The sequence below is a fragment of the Zophobas morio genome, unplaced genomic scaffold, assembly GCF_036711695.1.
Source record: "Zophobas morio isolate AGI-343-1 ecotype UQ-CSIRO unplaced genomic scaffold, CSIRO_AGI_Zmor_V1 ptg000006l, whole genome shotgun sequence".
Classification (NCBI taxonomy): Eukaryota; Metazoa; Arthropoda; class Insecta; order Coleoptera; family Tenebrionidae; genus Zophobas; species Zophobas morio.
The window spans coordinates 11,995,465-12,008,078 of record NW_026972111.1 but is presented as its reverse complement, the minus strand read 5'-3'; the positions used below and the strand labels follow the sequence as shown (position 1 = coordinate 12,008,078).

Here is a 12,614-nt window from a genome sequence, read left to right as displayed (position 1 = left end):
GTTAGAACATAAACATTGAGAATTAAAAATATTATGCGTGTATTTCTACACGTAATTTTTAATTCTAAAAGCATTTTTCGTTGTGAAGTACGCAAACCGTAATTTATCAGACATCGAGTTAAATACGACATCACGGATCCATAATTTCCATAAATTTATCATTCTCCTTCTCAAAAAACCTATTTTAAATAATGGCCAGCACTTTATCGTATTTAAATAGGCGAATTCTCATTCGTAATTATGAAAACACAAATCAGATCTCCTCTAACAAATTCCAGAAAGCACACAAAAACAGTCGTAGAAGTAAGTCAAAACCTGCAGCACCAAACCCAAGAAAAATATTGTTTTTATTGAATTAACACATGAACAATTCAAGCTAATATTCGCTCCGATTACTTGCAGCAAATATTGTTCTATTTGTTTGAAGACAACAGTACAACGAACAAAATAAACATGATCGGAAGTCTGCTACAATTGAATTTATTTCGTTCAAACTACTTTAAGTGTTGACACAGAAGTACAGCGAAGAACAGCAATAAAGCCGACGACGACTAAAGCAAAGGATATTCTTTTCTCGATCAAGACTTTTCCACGAATTACACATACGCATGCAAATCAAAGATATTTACATATATATGGTAATAAGTTGCTCTGACATATTTTATTATCGATATTTTATTACTTTCCAACATTTCAAGTATCGATAACAATAGCTTGAATTATGACAGCAGCATTTTATTATCCAAATCGTGTCCGATCCCACGATTAATTGATCAAATTTCCGTACAAGCGCTCTAATTATCCTGTGGTTGGCAACAGTACAGGATTTCGTATCATTAAATTGGATCCCATTTACCGACTAATCCACGTGGAATATGCAATAATAAACTGATGCTTCGTCTATGGTTAGTTAATTTTTGAAAAAATCAGCAACGGATTGTGTTTACAAACACGTGGCTGTGATATAACCGACCGGAGAGCGTGTCTCGTGTGAAGCCGCCTTTAGTTAACTAAATCAATCAAATGAACATGAAACATTTAAAAAGGGGAAATGGAATTAAAAGTTAATCAATACCTTCCGACAAACTGATCCATTATTCTTTGTGCAGACTGGATGACGGTCTATTGTAGGTTGGCACTTTGAAATTTTCATTGTTAATTTTTTATTGCGTATTCGCGATGTGGTTCGATTATGGATTGACATATTTTTCAATTTACGTTTAATTAAGAGACGGTGTTAGTGGTTGTAATTTAATGCAGTTTTGTTGATTTTATTGATTTCGTGAAAGTTTTAAACCGCCCAGATCAAGAATAACACGAAACTTCAATTATAAACGGTACGTTTTATTCAACTTTATAATGATAAATCCATTGTGGCTTGGTTTAGAGAAGTAGGGAGTCGGACGAGCGTCAATTTAAATGGAGTTGTTATTGGTTGCATTGGGAAAATGAGAGCATGTGTGTTTTCAGGAATTGAAAATAAATGACGTGTTATGTGTTAGTAGGATAATTCATTTTAAATTCATTCAAGTGAAAATTAATTGATTAACAAGTATAATTCAATTTATAAGCACGGCAAAGTAAGTTAGGTAATTATTTTAACACAATCGCTGCACAAGTTAAATGTTTTGAAAACCCTATATCGTCACTTTCTAAATTTTTGCGTGTTATTACATATTTCTGACAGATACATTTCTGGTCAGTAAAGTGTTTTTTCCTAATAAGTATTTTAAGATTATCGTAAAAATTAGTTTTTTCTTATATTAATAGGTAGATATCTGCTGTTTCCATTGCTAAAAACAGTTTTATAGAAAACTTAATATTGACTTTTACTATCGAAACGTTGTAAAGGGAGTGAAATTAATGATGAACAAAAGAAAGGCAATTTTTTCCGAATTTCTTGATATTATAACGAATCAAAAGCAAATTAGATTTTCTGACATAGAAGAAGTTACACATTTTTCACTTATTTAGTATTTCTAAAATTTCATGTTTTGCAAAAAAATTTCTATGTAAAGACAAACGCACTCTAGACCAAATATAAACAAGTGTGTTTTTAAAACATAATGCCTTAGAGTCATAGACAGTGGCGGAATATGGGAGATGAAAATATGACACTTCTATGAATTCAGAAAAACAAGCTCCACGAGAATTCAAAAAATTGGTCGAAGATTACTTCCCTCACCATAAAGTACAATTTGTCAAATCCAGCTCTTTCGAAAACTTAAAACATTTGATTTTGGAATTTTATTGTTTTTTATGGCAACCATTATAAGCTAAAATAAAAATATGTATCTAATATTTGAGTAAACGTAAAGAAACGTGATAACCGTTTGTTACAAGTGAGTTTTTCTATTACAAAATTTTGTGTTGATGTCATCCACATTTTTGCAAGAACTCATATATCAGTTTAGATAGATGCATTGCAATAGTAATAATAAAAATATTGCATTATTCCTATTCTTGAATAGTGATTTATAATCAATAAACAATTCAACACAAATAGCGATAACACTTATCAACCTCTAGACGTGAGAGTCAACCAGAAACTAAACTAAAAGATGTTTTCTACAAATTGCAATAACCGAATCACAATGTCGACGGTCCAGACTTCTTATTGCTACGACTTTCGCTTATTGGATAGAATACTACATTTTATTTTGATTTTGAATGTTGTAATTCACATTTGGTTAATTATAACTTGTTTAGATCTAGGGCAGGCTCAGCATCCCCTAGCCTCCCCCTAGCTACGGCCTTGTCTAGGCGTTATGAAATATCGAGAAAATATGAAAGTACCAAATTGCCAATTGAAGTCCATTACTGTACGTCCTTAGCTTATCCTCGATAAGAAAAACAACTGTTTATGTTTATACATCGGAAGAATGTCACGTAGAAATTTGTTTGTTTGAATGAGTTCGTCCCCTCAAAACAGAGGATCAAAACTATTAAGTAGTAAGCTACAATCGACAAAATGTTCTGAATATCATTATCATAATTCTTATTAAATAAAGACGTATATAGTTTCACATTTTCGGGAAAATGGGGTGACTCGTTCTTAATTTGATCAATAAAAATATTAATGCAATGATGAATCACATCATCATATTTTGCACATTTAGATAGAATTTATTCGACAAAATTTTGAAATAACGTCGTCAATTTTTTGGGGAGATAAACAGATTTATTTTGATTAATATCACAATGACTTTAAAGATTTCAAAGCATTTAGTTTTGCACATTTTAGATAGGATTTATTCGGCAAAATTTTGAGCTGACGTTATCAATTTTTTGGAGGAAATAAGTAAATATATTTTAATTAAAAATTTATCGTGCCTATCATAATTTTAAAACATCTGCAAGATTTCAAAACATTCGGGTTTGCAGATTCAAAATTAAATTGCAAAATGTTGTTTTATAATTTAGATTTTTTTTCCCAAAAATCTGGACATTTCGAGTAAAAACTCAACACGAAGTCATAAACTACATGTATAGCATTATGTTATTTTATACAAGCTGAAACTCATTTGCTATGCACAATTTTGAAGTGACGTCATCACATCGTTGCTAGGGATAATTAGACAAATTTTCATTAGCGTTTTACGATCTCCATGATATTCCTAACATAAATACAAAATTTGACAACAATCAGCCCAGTACTTTCGGAGATTATTGGTTTAATAAAAATCCGGGACGGCAGACAAACGGACACACATATGGACAGACGGGCAGACGGAAAGATCGACAGACAGACAGACAGACAGACAGTCAGACAGACGAAAACGGGAGACCTATATATTTCTTCATATTCTCGAGAAAATGTAAAAGTAGAGACTCGGCCCTCGGACTTCGCTTACGCTCGGGAAGTAAAAATATATGTAGTGTCACTGAAAGACATTTATAGGATATCTTTTAATTTCTTACACTGTTACTGGTATTAGTTATTTATATTTGTTTGAATATATAAAAGTTATCACAAATAACAGTCCGTTAAATCAAATGTTTTACTTTTTCAAAGAAACGGGATTTGTTGAACTGTATTTAAGAGACGAAGGAAGTTCTAATAACCTTCCTCCTATTTTTAAAAATGGAACAAACACATGAAATTTTCGAAATTTCAAGGAAAAACTCTTTTATCATTATTGTTATTATTATTATTAGCGCTACAATGTCCAACGGGCAAAACCCATTTACACGACAAGGTTGAACATGAAATTATTTTTCTCAAAGTGGGATGTTCAAATCGGCTTCTAATGTCAGCTAATGTGCAGTTGAATATATCCAACTGGTTGGCGATGTGTATGTAGCAGTATTTAAGAAAATGGTGATGCAAGTGCAATATCAGTCCGTGAAGCAGGTAGATAAAATGTGTTTTTACTAGGAGCCTTAGGTATATTAATCTTGAACCTGATAAACAGTGTCCGGACACGCTTATAGCCCATGGATTACTTTAAATAAGAAGACTATAGAGTGAACAACACGTCTTGATGCTAACGAGGATAAATTAAACCGATCAAGAAGCGTTTCATGAGAATATCCTCTTGGAGGATAAGCTGACATAATAAGATAACATGAAAGCTGCATATAGCATTATATCATCAAAGGTTATATTTAAATAACTTTTTTTGCTTAGTACTCCTGTTGTACAGTCGTGCTGTGCGATATTCACTACTTTTAAGGTGGAATTACCAAACTATTAATATTAATAATCTCATCAAAGCGTAACACTCGCTGAATATCAATGTTTTTGAGCGCTCTTGCTCAGTCCTAATCAGTTCGTTATCTCTATTTTTATTTTAACAATGTTTAAATCAAATCTTAACCAACTGCCACACAAGATTATGTTGCTGACTTTTTTACGAATTTTATGCTTACCGTTCAAACTATCACTCGAGAAGAAATCCTAAATAATCTCAAACAACTAAAAAATTCATTAACGTCGGGAATTGACGGAGTACCAAGTTTTCTTATAAAATATTGCGCTGTTATTCTTGTTGAACCACTTACATCATTTAATCTTGAAAACACATACATTTCCTAAAGACTGGAAAAAATCAGTAAGGCGTTCGATCAAGTAGACTATTTTCTCTTGCTAAATAAGTTACACCTTATAGGTTTTTCAAATCTACTACTAAAACTATTTCACTCTTATTTAACTGGACGAAAGCATTGTGTAGGATACCGTAACTATGTTTCCAGATACTTCTTTCCTACCTCAGGCATTCCCCAGGGCTCTGACTTCGGCCCACTGCTCTTTCTATTATTTATTAATGACATCTGCAACGTCATAAGCTAGAGCAGATGATCTCAAAATCTTTTTGGAAATAAAATGTATTGAAGATTATCATCGAATTCAAGATAACATCAATAGTTTGTAATTGGGTGTACCCTATTGAACATAAAACATTATTATTATTAGTATTATTAAAAAGTAATTTTAAATGGTTTCAATAAAACATTTGCTCTTTGGCCTTCAATTTTTTTAATTCATTTAAAATTTCGTCTTCACTGTACGCAAAACGTTTAAGTAGAAAATATTTTCCAAAATTTGTAGTTTTGCGATGAAAATAACTCTTGTTAACTGCTCGTAAAAGCACAGACCATTCCGTTAATGTCAGAATTAATTAGTAAAAACTTGAATTAATTCGCGTTCATAATGCATCATACAATATTCTTTAATTAGTAGTAAATGACTTTATTGTCTATATGATTCCTAAAGCAGGGTGATGTTCATCCTCACTAACTAGACATTCAAGAGCTCTACTTACTGTACAAAATCTGATAGCAATTACCATATCAAGAATCTACCTATATTTTATTTATATATATCTTATTATAATTTAGATCAATTATGATATCACTTAATTTCCTAGTGCAAAGTACTTCAAAAGGATAAATCTTTCTCTATTCTAAACTCTTCAAGTAATTCCATGCCAATTGTCTGTCAGGATAATCCGGTTTTCAGACTTTATTTGACATATTTTCAAAACGACATGCAAAAACCTGATTTAATGATACATGCAACAGTTACGTCGAACAGCTAGAGTGAGATTGTGTATTTCTCCTGGGACGGGTAGAGCTAAGGAAAAATTTATAATACTCTGATTTTGCTTCCGCCTTTCTGCTGATGGTCTGTTGGACATTTTATTAGAGTCCTTGAAACCGCACCAAGTACTTTGAAGTTTTAGACATATTTGAAAATTGTCACAAAGATGCTAAGTTCCTAAATTAAATTTTGTAAATCTTAAAATATTATTAAGTCATGAGTACAATCCACTTTTATTTTTAATTTGGTTTAGAACCGTCGGTCCAGTAATAAAATAAATTTAGAACCTTTAATAGCACAACATCGACGATGCGTTGCGCACTTGATTCGATCAAATTAACAAAATCTTCACTCTAAGAACTCACGAACATTATGAAATTCTTGCACTTTTAACAATTTAAACAGGTTCTTTTGAAACTTTAAACCAATGCTTTTTTTTTGTTGCAGATAATTTATTAAAGAACTTTATGTCGATGTACTAAGGGTTTCTTTGTTAAATTTAACCTCTGAATGGGCAGCACATATCCCCCTTTATGTCTAATGTCACATTCAAGTCTAAAGCTGAAACTCTTGTATTTATCTTTGCTTGAAACTGAAGACTAAATATTCATAAGTGTACATTGTACCTATCGTTAACAATAATTATTCTCTTTGAATTTCTCTCGGCACGTCTGCCTAAATGGAATATTGTATAAAATTCGTATTGTCTGTTTATGTATTGTAAACATTCTTTTCAAGTCCTTTGAATTTTCTAAATTGATTATTTTGTAAAATAATGCTGATTTAATGATTCACATGATGGCTGCTGTAGTTGCGATTTACAAATCCATCTGTTCATCCCCTCTAAAAATTTGATGCTGTCATCTAAAAATCTCGCAAACTAATACATATTTGAAATTCTCTTATAATTTGTTTAAAAATTAATCTACTCTTACACAAGGGGACCCAATTGTTTTGTTCTATCACCTATTTTATAATTAAATATCTAATCGTGAGTTATCCAATATCCTTCTTCCACAGATTCCATCGCGTTTTTTTCACCCATCACCTGTTGAAGCTTATTGACGCATTTCCAATCGACTGGATGTTCTGAGAAAAAAACTTATAAAGCGTGTTGTTTTGTGCTTGAGCTCACTCATTGTCTTGGGAATTAGAAAGTGTAACGCAAGATTTTCACTTATCTTTTCCGAACACGTTTCTGGATTTTCGGTTTTTACTTCCCGAGTGTAAGTTTTTTTTCGTTGGGTATTAAAACCGTCAACAAACTCGTAAAAGTACAACCGATACCAACAATAGGCAATTGTACAATCATAAGAAACTGCCAGTTCTTCCCCCGTACCTACTGGGTATACGTATGCATCTAGTTTATTTTCCGGAAACAACTTACAATGGTGATTTGGCTTAACTTTCCCTCCTAGCTACAAGATTACAATGTTCTCTTATTAGACTCTTGGGATGAAGAAATATTACGTAAACGGAAACACAAATATATTAATGCCACTGTTTGCTAAATATAAATGCCCACAATTTCCAGTTTATGTAAATAAATACAATTTAGGCCGTCTTTAGAGATTCATATAATTAGCTACAAAATTTTAATTTATTTGTTAGCCGTTTACGCACTAGTTAGTTTCATAAACAACGAAATATTGAGTAGGTGTGTTCCTCAGAATAGGATTCCAACAATAATTAATTAAGTGTTACTGGTATATCTAATTTAGCCGTTTAGTTCAGCCAATTTACAGTTGAGTATACACGTCCATACTTACTAATTTCTAGCTTCTGAAGTCATTATCAATGGATTTTAGAGCATATTTTTGGCTAAAGATTTATTTTTACGATGACTCGTATACGTAAGATTAAAAATATCGACACATTATTAAATCATAGATCAATGTTACATTATAAATTTAACCGAGATTTACGTATGAAAATTTTGGGATTACATTAACATGTTTAGTCTGGAAAAATAAACAAATTTTGATAAGTTCAAGGTTCAGTCATTTACTCTATTTTTTTCCACATGTATTCAAATTTACACTTAAGGCTGCCGGTTTCGAGTGATTGTTGAAATTTCTGCTCTAGTTACCCCTGACGGCTTACGTTAGCAGTGAAACTGAAACTGCTGACGTAAGCGTCAGAAATTTGAAAAATCAAAATACACATTTAGGTTAAGGATGTGAAAAATTTTTCTTTTGCTTTATCTTCTTACTTAATTTAAACAATAATCGAAAATAGGACCATAGGTATCCAGATTCGCATTCATGACCTAAATTTTGATTCTGATTTCTTAATTGGTTCTAAATTTTCTCAATAATCAGTTTAGTAGTTTTGGAGGTACATAATAAAATAAGCAACAAACATACCACAGATGACCGACATATAGAAAAGGGGGTGCTTATATGATGGAGTTCTAGGTCACTTTTTGGCGGGAAAATTTTATTTTCAGTTCACTTCGGCAAGATTGACTGATTTCGGCTGGAAATAGATAAAACGCGAGTTTCTGCAGAAAATAGTGGGCCATAACCCGAGCCTCCGCACGAATTTTCCCGACAAAAAGTGGGCTAGAATCTCCATTATATAACTACTAACACGGGACCGACGTTTTTCCGTTGACATGAAATAACGCGTGTTCATTTGAAAAATCACTTAGAGTAGGCGTTGGAATTTCATTTGACACAAACGATATATTCTAAAACAGTTTCCGTCACATATCCATCAAATGTCATAAGAAAAATATAGATTACAATAAAAAATATGTATCATTAATTGTCTCGAAATTACTACGATGTCATTATCTTTGTGGAATATACAGGTTGGTTCAGAAAAAATTCTTATATCTTGAATACCGGAAAAGATATTGAAGTCCTGTAAACGCCATTGTTTTTAGCATGAAGGAGAAAACTTTATTTAGTATATTGCAAATATGACACATATATTTTTTTAAATGCAACGTATATTTTTTCAATTGATATTCATAAATCATCAAACATCAATTTACAATTATAACTACATGTGTACAGGATGAGTCACTAAGCGCGCGGTGCTCCATATCTCATTAATTATTATTAAAGATACAACAAAAAGTCAAGGCCAAAGTTCTATGGTTCTTTAAGGACTACACCCTAAAATTGTATTTAAGTATACAGAGTGTTCGGTTTTTAAGGTGTCACGCACAACTGAATTTTTTTAAGCGAAACACCCTATATATTTTTACATATTCTTACTAGCCTCTTCCTAGGCTTTATAACTTCAGTTTATCTTTGAAATTCCGATGTGACGTTGCCACGTTCTTCCAATTTTCTTGAATTTTTTTGGCAATGGGTTCACAAAAAAACGAAATAAAAAAATAGGGTTGTTATTTTTAAAGTATTTCTTCACAATATTTTGTGGAAAGATAAATAAAGGTGTGCGCTTTGTTGTGGTATCTACTAAATAAAATTTTAATACACCTACAATGTGTTGTGAAAAATTCTAAAACTTCACAATTATCAAATTTCGATATTTTAGTTCTTTCAAACAGAATGTCCTATATTTTGTTATTGTATCTTACTCTATTTTTTGTTCGCATTCTTCTAATAAAGTAAAAAATCGCAGTAATAAAATATAGTGTGTTCTATTTGGAACTACTAAAATATATATCGATATTTGAAAATTGTAATAATTAAAACAAATTATAAACACTATGTATAGGAAAATTTCATTCCAATTATACCACATCAAAGCGCGTGCCTTTGTTTATTTCTTTACAAAATATTGTAACAGATATTTTAAAATAAGCCTCCTTTTTTTTGTAACCCTTTCATTGCTAAAAGATTTGAAGAAGATCGGAATAACCTGACGACGTTGCATTGGTATTTCAAAAATAAATTGTACTAGTAAAGCCTGAAAAGAGGCCAATCAAAATATTTGTGTAAAAATATATAGGATATTTCATTGAAAAAAAACAAAGCTGTGTTACGCCTTAAAAGAGAACACTGTATATAGTTAAAAATAATTTTAGAATATAGTCCTCAAAGAACCATCCAACTTGTTAATAAGATATCGTGGAACGCACGCTTAATGACTATACTCTAAAATTTATTTGTGACTATACAGAGTGTTCTGTTTTTAAGACGTAACACACAAGTTAGTTTTTTTTTTAATAAAACTATATAGTGTTTTTAGACATTTTTAAGACATAACACACAACTTATTTTTTTTTATAAAACTATATAGTGTTTTTAGACATTTACAGCCACAGTTTATTTTTTAAATTCCGATGCGACGAATGCTTATAAAAAATAATTACACAATTTTCAAATACTTCAGTTATTTCAAATACAACACCCTATATCTTAGCGTATGTTATTCTATTTTTGGGTCTCTTCCTTTAGATTAAGTATTTTCTATATATAAAATTGACACATCGACATATTAGAAGAATGAGAACAAAAAATAGAACAAGATATAGTAACAAAATATTTCTATTTGAAAAAATAGATAAGTTTTAGAAATTTTTTCACACACTCTGTGTATTAAAATTTAATGTAATTGAACCACAGGAAAGTGCATACTATTATTTATCCTTCCACAAAATATTGTAACACATATTTTAAAAACAACCCTATTCCGAATTTTTTGTGAATCTTTTTATACACAAAAAATTTTAAGAAAATTGGAATACACGGCAACGTGCCATCAGAATTTCAACAATAAACTGTAAAAGCCTAGGAAGAGGCTGAGCTTATGCAAAAATATATATGGTATTTCATTAAAAAAAAATCTAATTTGTGTATTAATCTTTAAAAACAAAACACTCTGCATCGTTAAAAATAATTTTCTGTCTGTAATAATTGACTCATCCTATATATTTTCTTAGCTGTTTATTTTGTTTCCAGTAGGTAAAAAATTAAATTTTATAAATATATAATTGAAGTTCAATGAAATAAAATAATATCACTGCCTTTTACAAACAATTAGTGAGATGTGTGTAGAGAGACAAATATTCTTAATTCATTTTTTTTTCGCTTTCGCTTTTCGCCGACTCTCTACTTTTACGTTTTCTCGGCCATTCATGACCCTTAGAGTACGAAGAAATAGGTCTCCCGTTTCCGTCTGTCTGTCTGTCTGTCTGTCTGTCCGTATGTCTGCCTGCCGTCCCGATTATTATTAGACAGATTGTTTCCGAAAGTACTGGGCCGATTTATTGTCAAATTTTGTATTTATATTACGAATATCATGTAAAACGCCACCCAAATTTTGTCTAATCATCCCCACCAATAATTTGATGACGTCATTTAAAAATTATACATAGTATGTAAATGGATTTTAAATTGTATAAAACGACATATTCCTACACATGTACGAGTAGTTTATGACCTCATGATTGTTGAGTTTTTACCCGAAACGTCCAGATTTTTGGAAACAAAAATCAAAATTATAAATCTAAAATGTGATGAGCGTGTGATTCCAATTTATCATTGCATTCATATTTTTTGGATTTGCTTATACAGGATGTCTTTAAAAAATTAATGACTTAGTCAATATATTTTTTTATTAAATCAAGGATTACAAAACTGAATACTTTGAAATCTTGCAGACGTTATGAAGTTACTGTAAGCATGGTAACTTTTTAATCAAAATATATCTGTTTATCAACTCCAAAAAATTCATAACGTCATCTCAAAATTTTTCCTAATAAATTCTAGCCAAAATGTGCAAAATATTATGACTTTTGTTTGTGATTTATCATTGCATTCATATTATTTAGATCTGCTTAAGTACTGGACCGATTGTTGTAAAATTTTGTATTTATATTACGAATATCATGTAGATGGTAGTGCTGAAGGACATTTTATTCCGTTAGGTAAGTGCTTTAAATAGATTTTACAATTGTCAGCACGGCGCAGAGTTTGCAGGGGCGTTATTTATGCCGCAGGTTTTTAATTTACAGAGATTATTACAAAATGAAAATTTGTAAATCAAATTTTATATATTTTTTATAGAGCTGGATTTGTCCAATTATACTTCAAGGGCGAGCGAAGTTTTGTCGAAATAACTTTCGACCAATTTTTTAATCTTCCAAATCACGCAAGGGTCTAACATACACCAAATCTTATATATTATTATATGACTACAAAAATTAAAAAAATATAAGGGGGTTAAATCTGGACTGCCAGCTGGCCATCGATCTCAATAGGATCTCTATATTGTTGACCCAATTTTCATAATAAAAGTTTTCGCCATATATGTGTTAGATTTGCAATGTGCTGAATTATGTTTCCCTCTCCAAGCTAAAAACAATCGCGTTTGCAGAATTTCAATATTATATGCTCAAGCCATACGGCCGCCGAGTTTTGTTTTATCTGGCACGCCCTGGATTGTTGATAGACATAGTTAAAAAAGGTAAAATTTTAGGGTTGGAATAGGAGGACGGAGAGTCAAGGAAAGAAAAACATAGAAGAGTACAAAATATACATTTTGTATAGGTATTTAAAAATGGTTAAATTACTCTTGTTTATACTGCCGCAGTACAGAACACTATCCATATAGTAAATGTTCCTTAGAAATACTAGATTCATAATAGGAA

General features: G+C 31.1%; 2 protein-coding genes across 14 annotated transcripts in view; one reads left to right on the top strand and one right to left on the bottom strand.

Moving 5' to 3' along the window:
- LOC135123628 (uncharacterized) overlaps positions 1-12,614 on the bottom strand; it is a 257,338-nt gene that overhangs the window by 73,227 nt on the left and 171,497 nt on the right. The window lies entirely within an intron of this gene.
- Positions 1-12,614, top strand: part of LOC135123626 (bombesin receptor subtype-3-like) — a 294,643-nt gene that overhangs the window by 180,546 nt on the left and 101,483 nt on the right. The window lies entirely within an intron of this gene.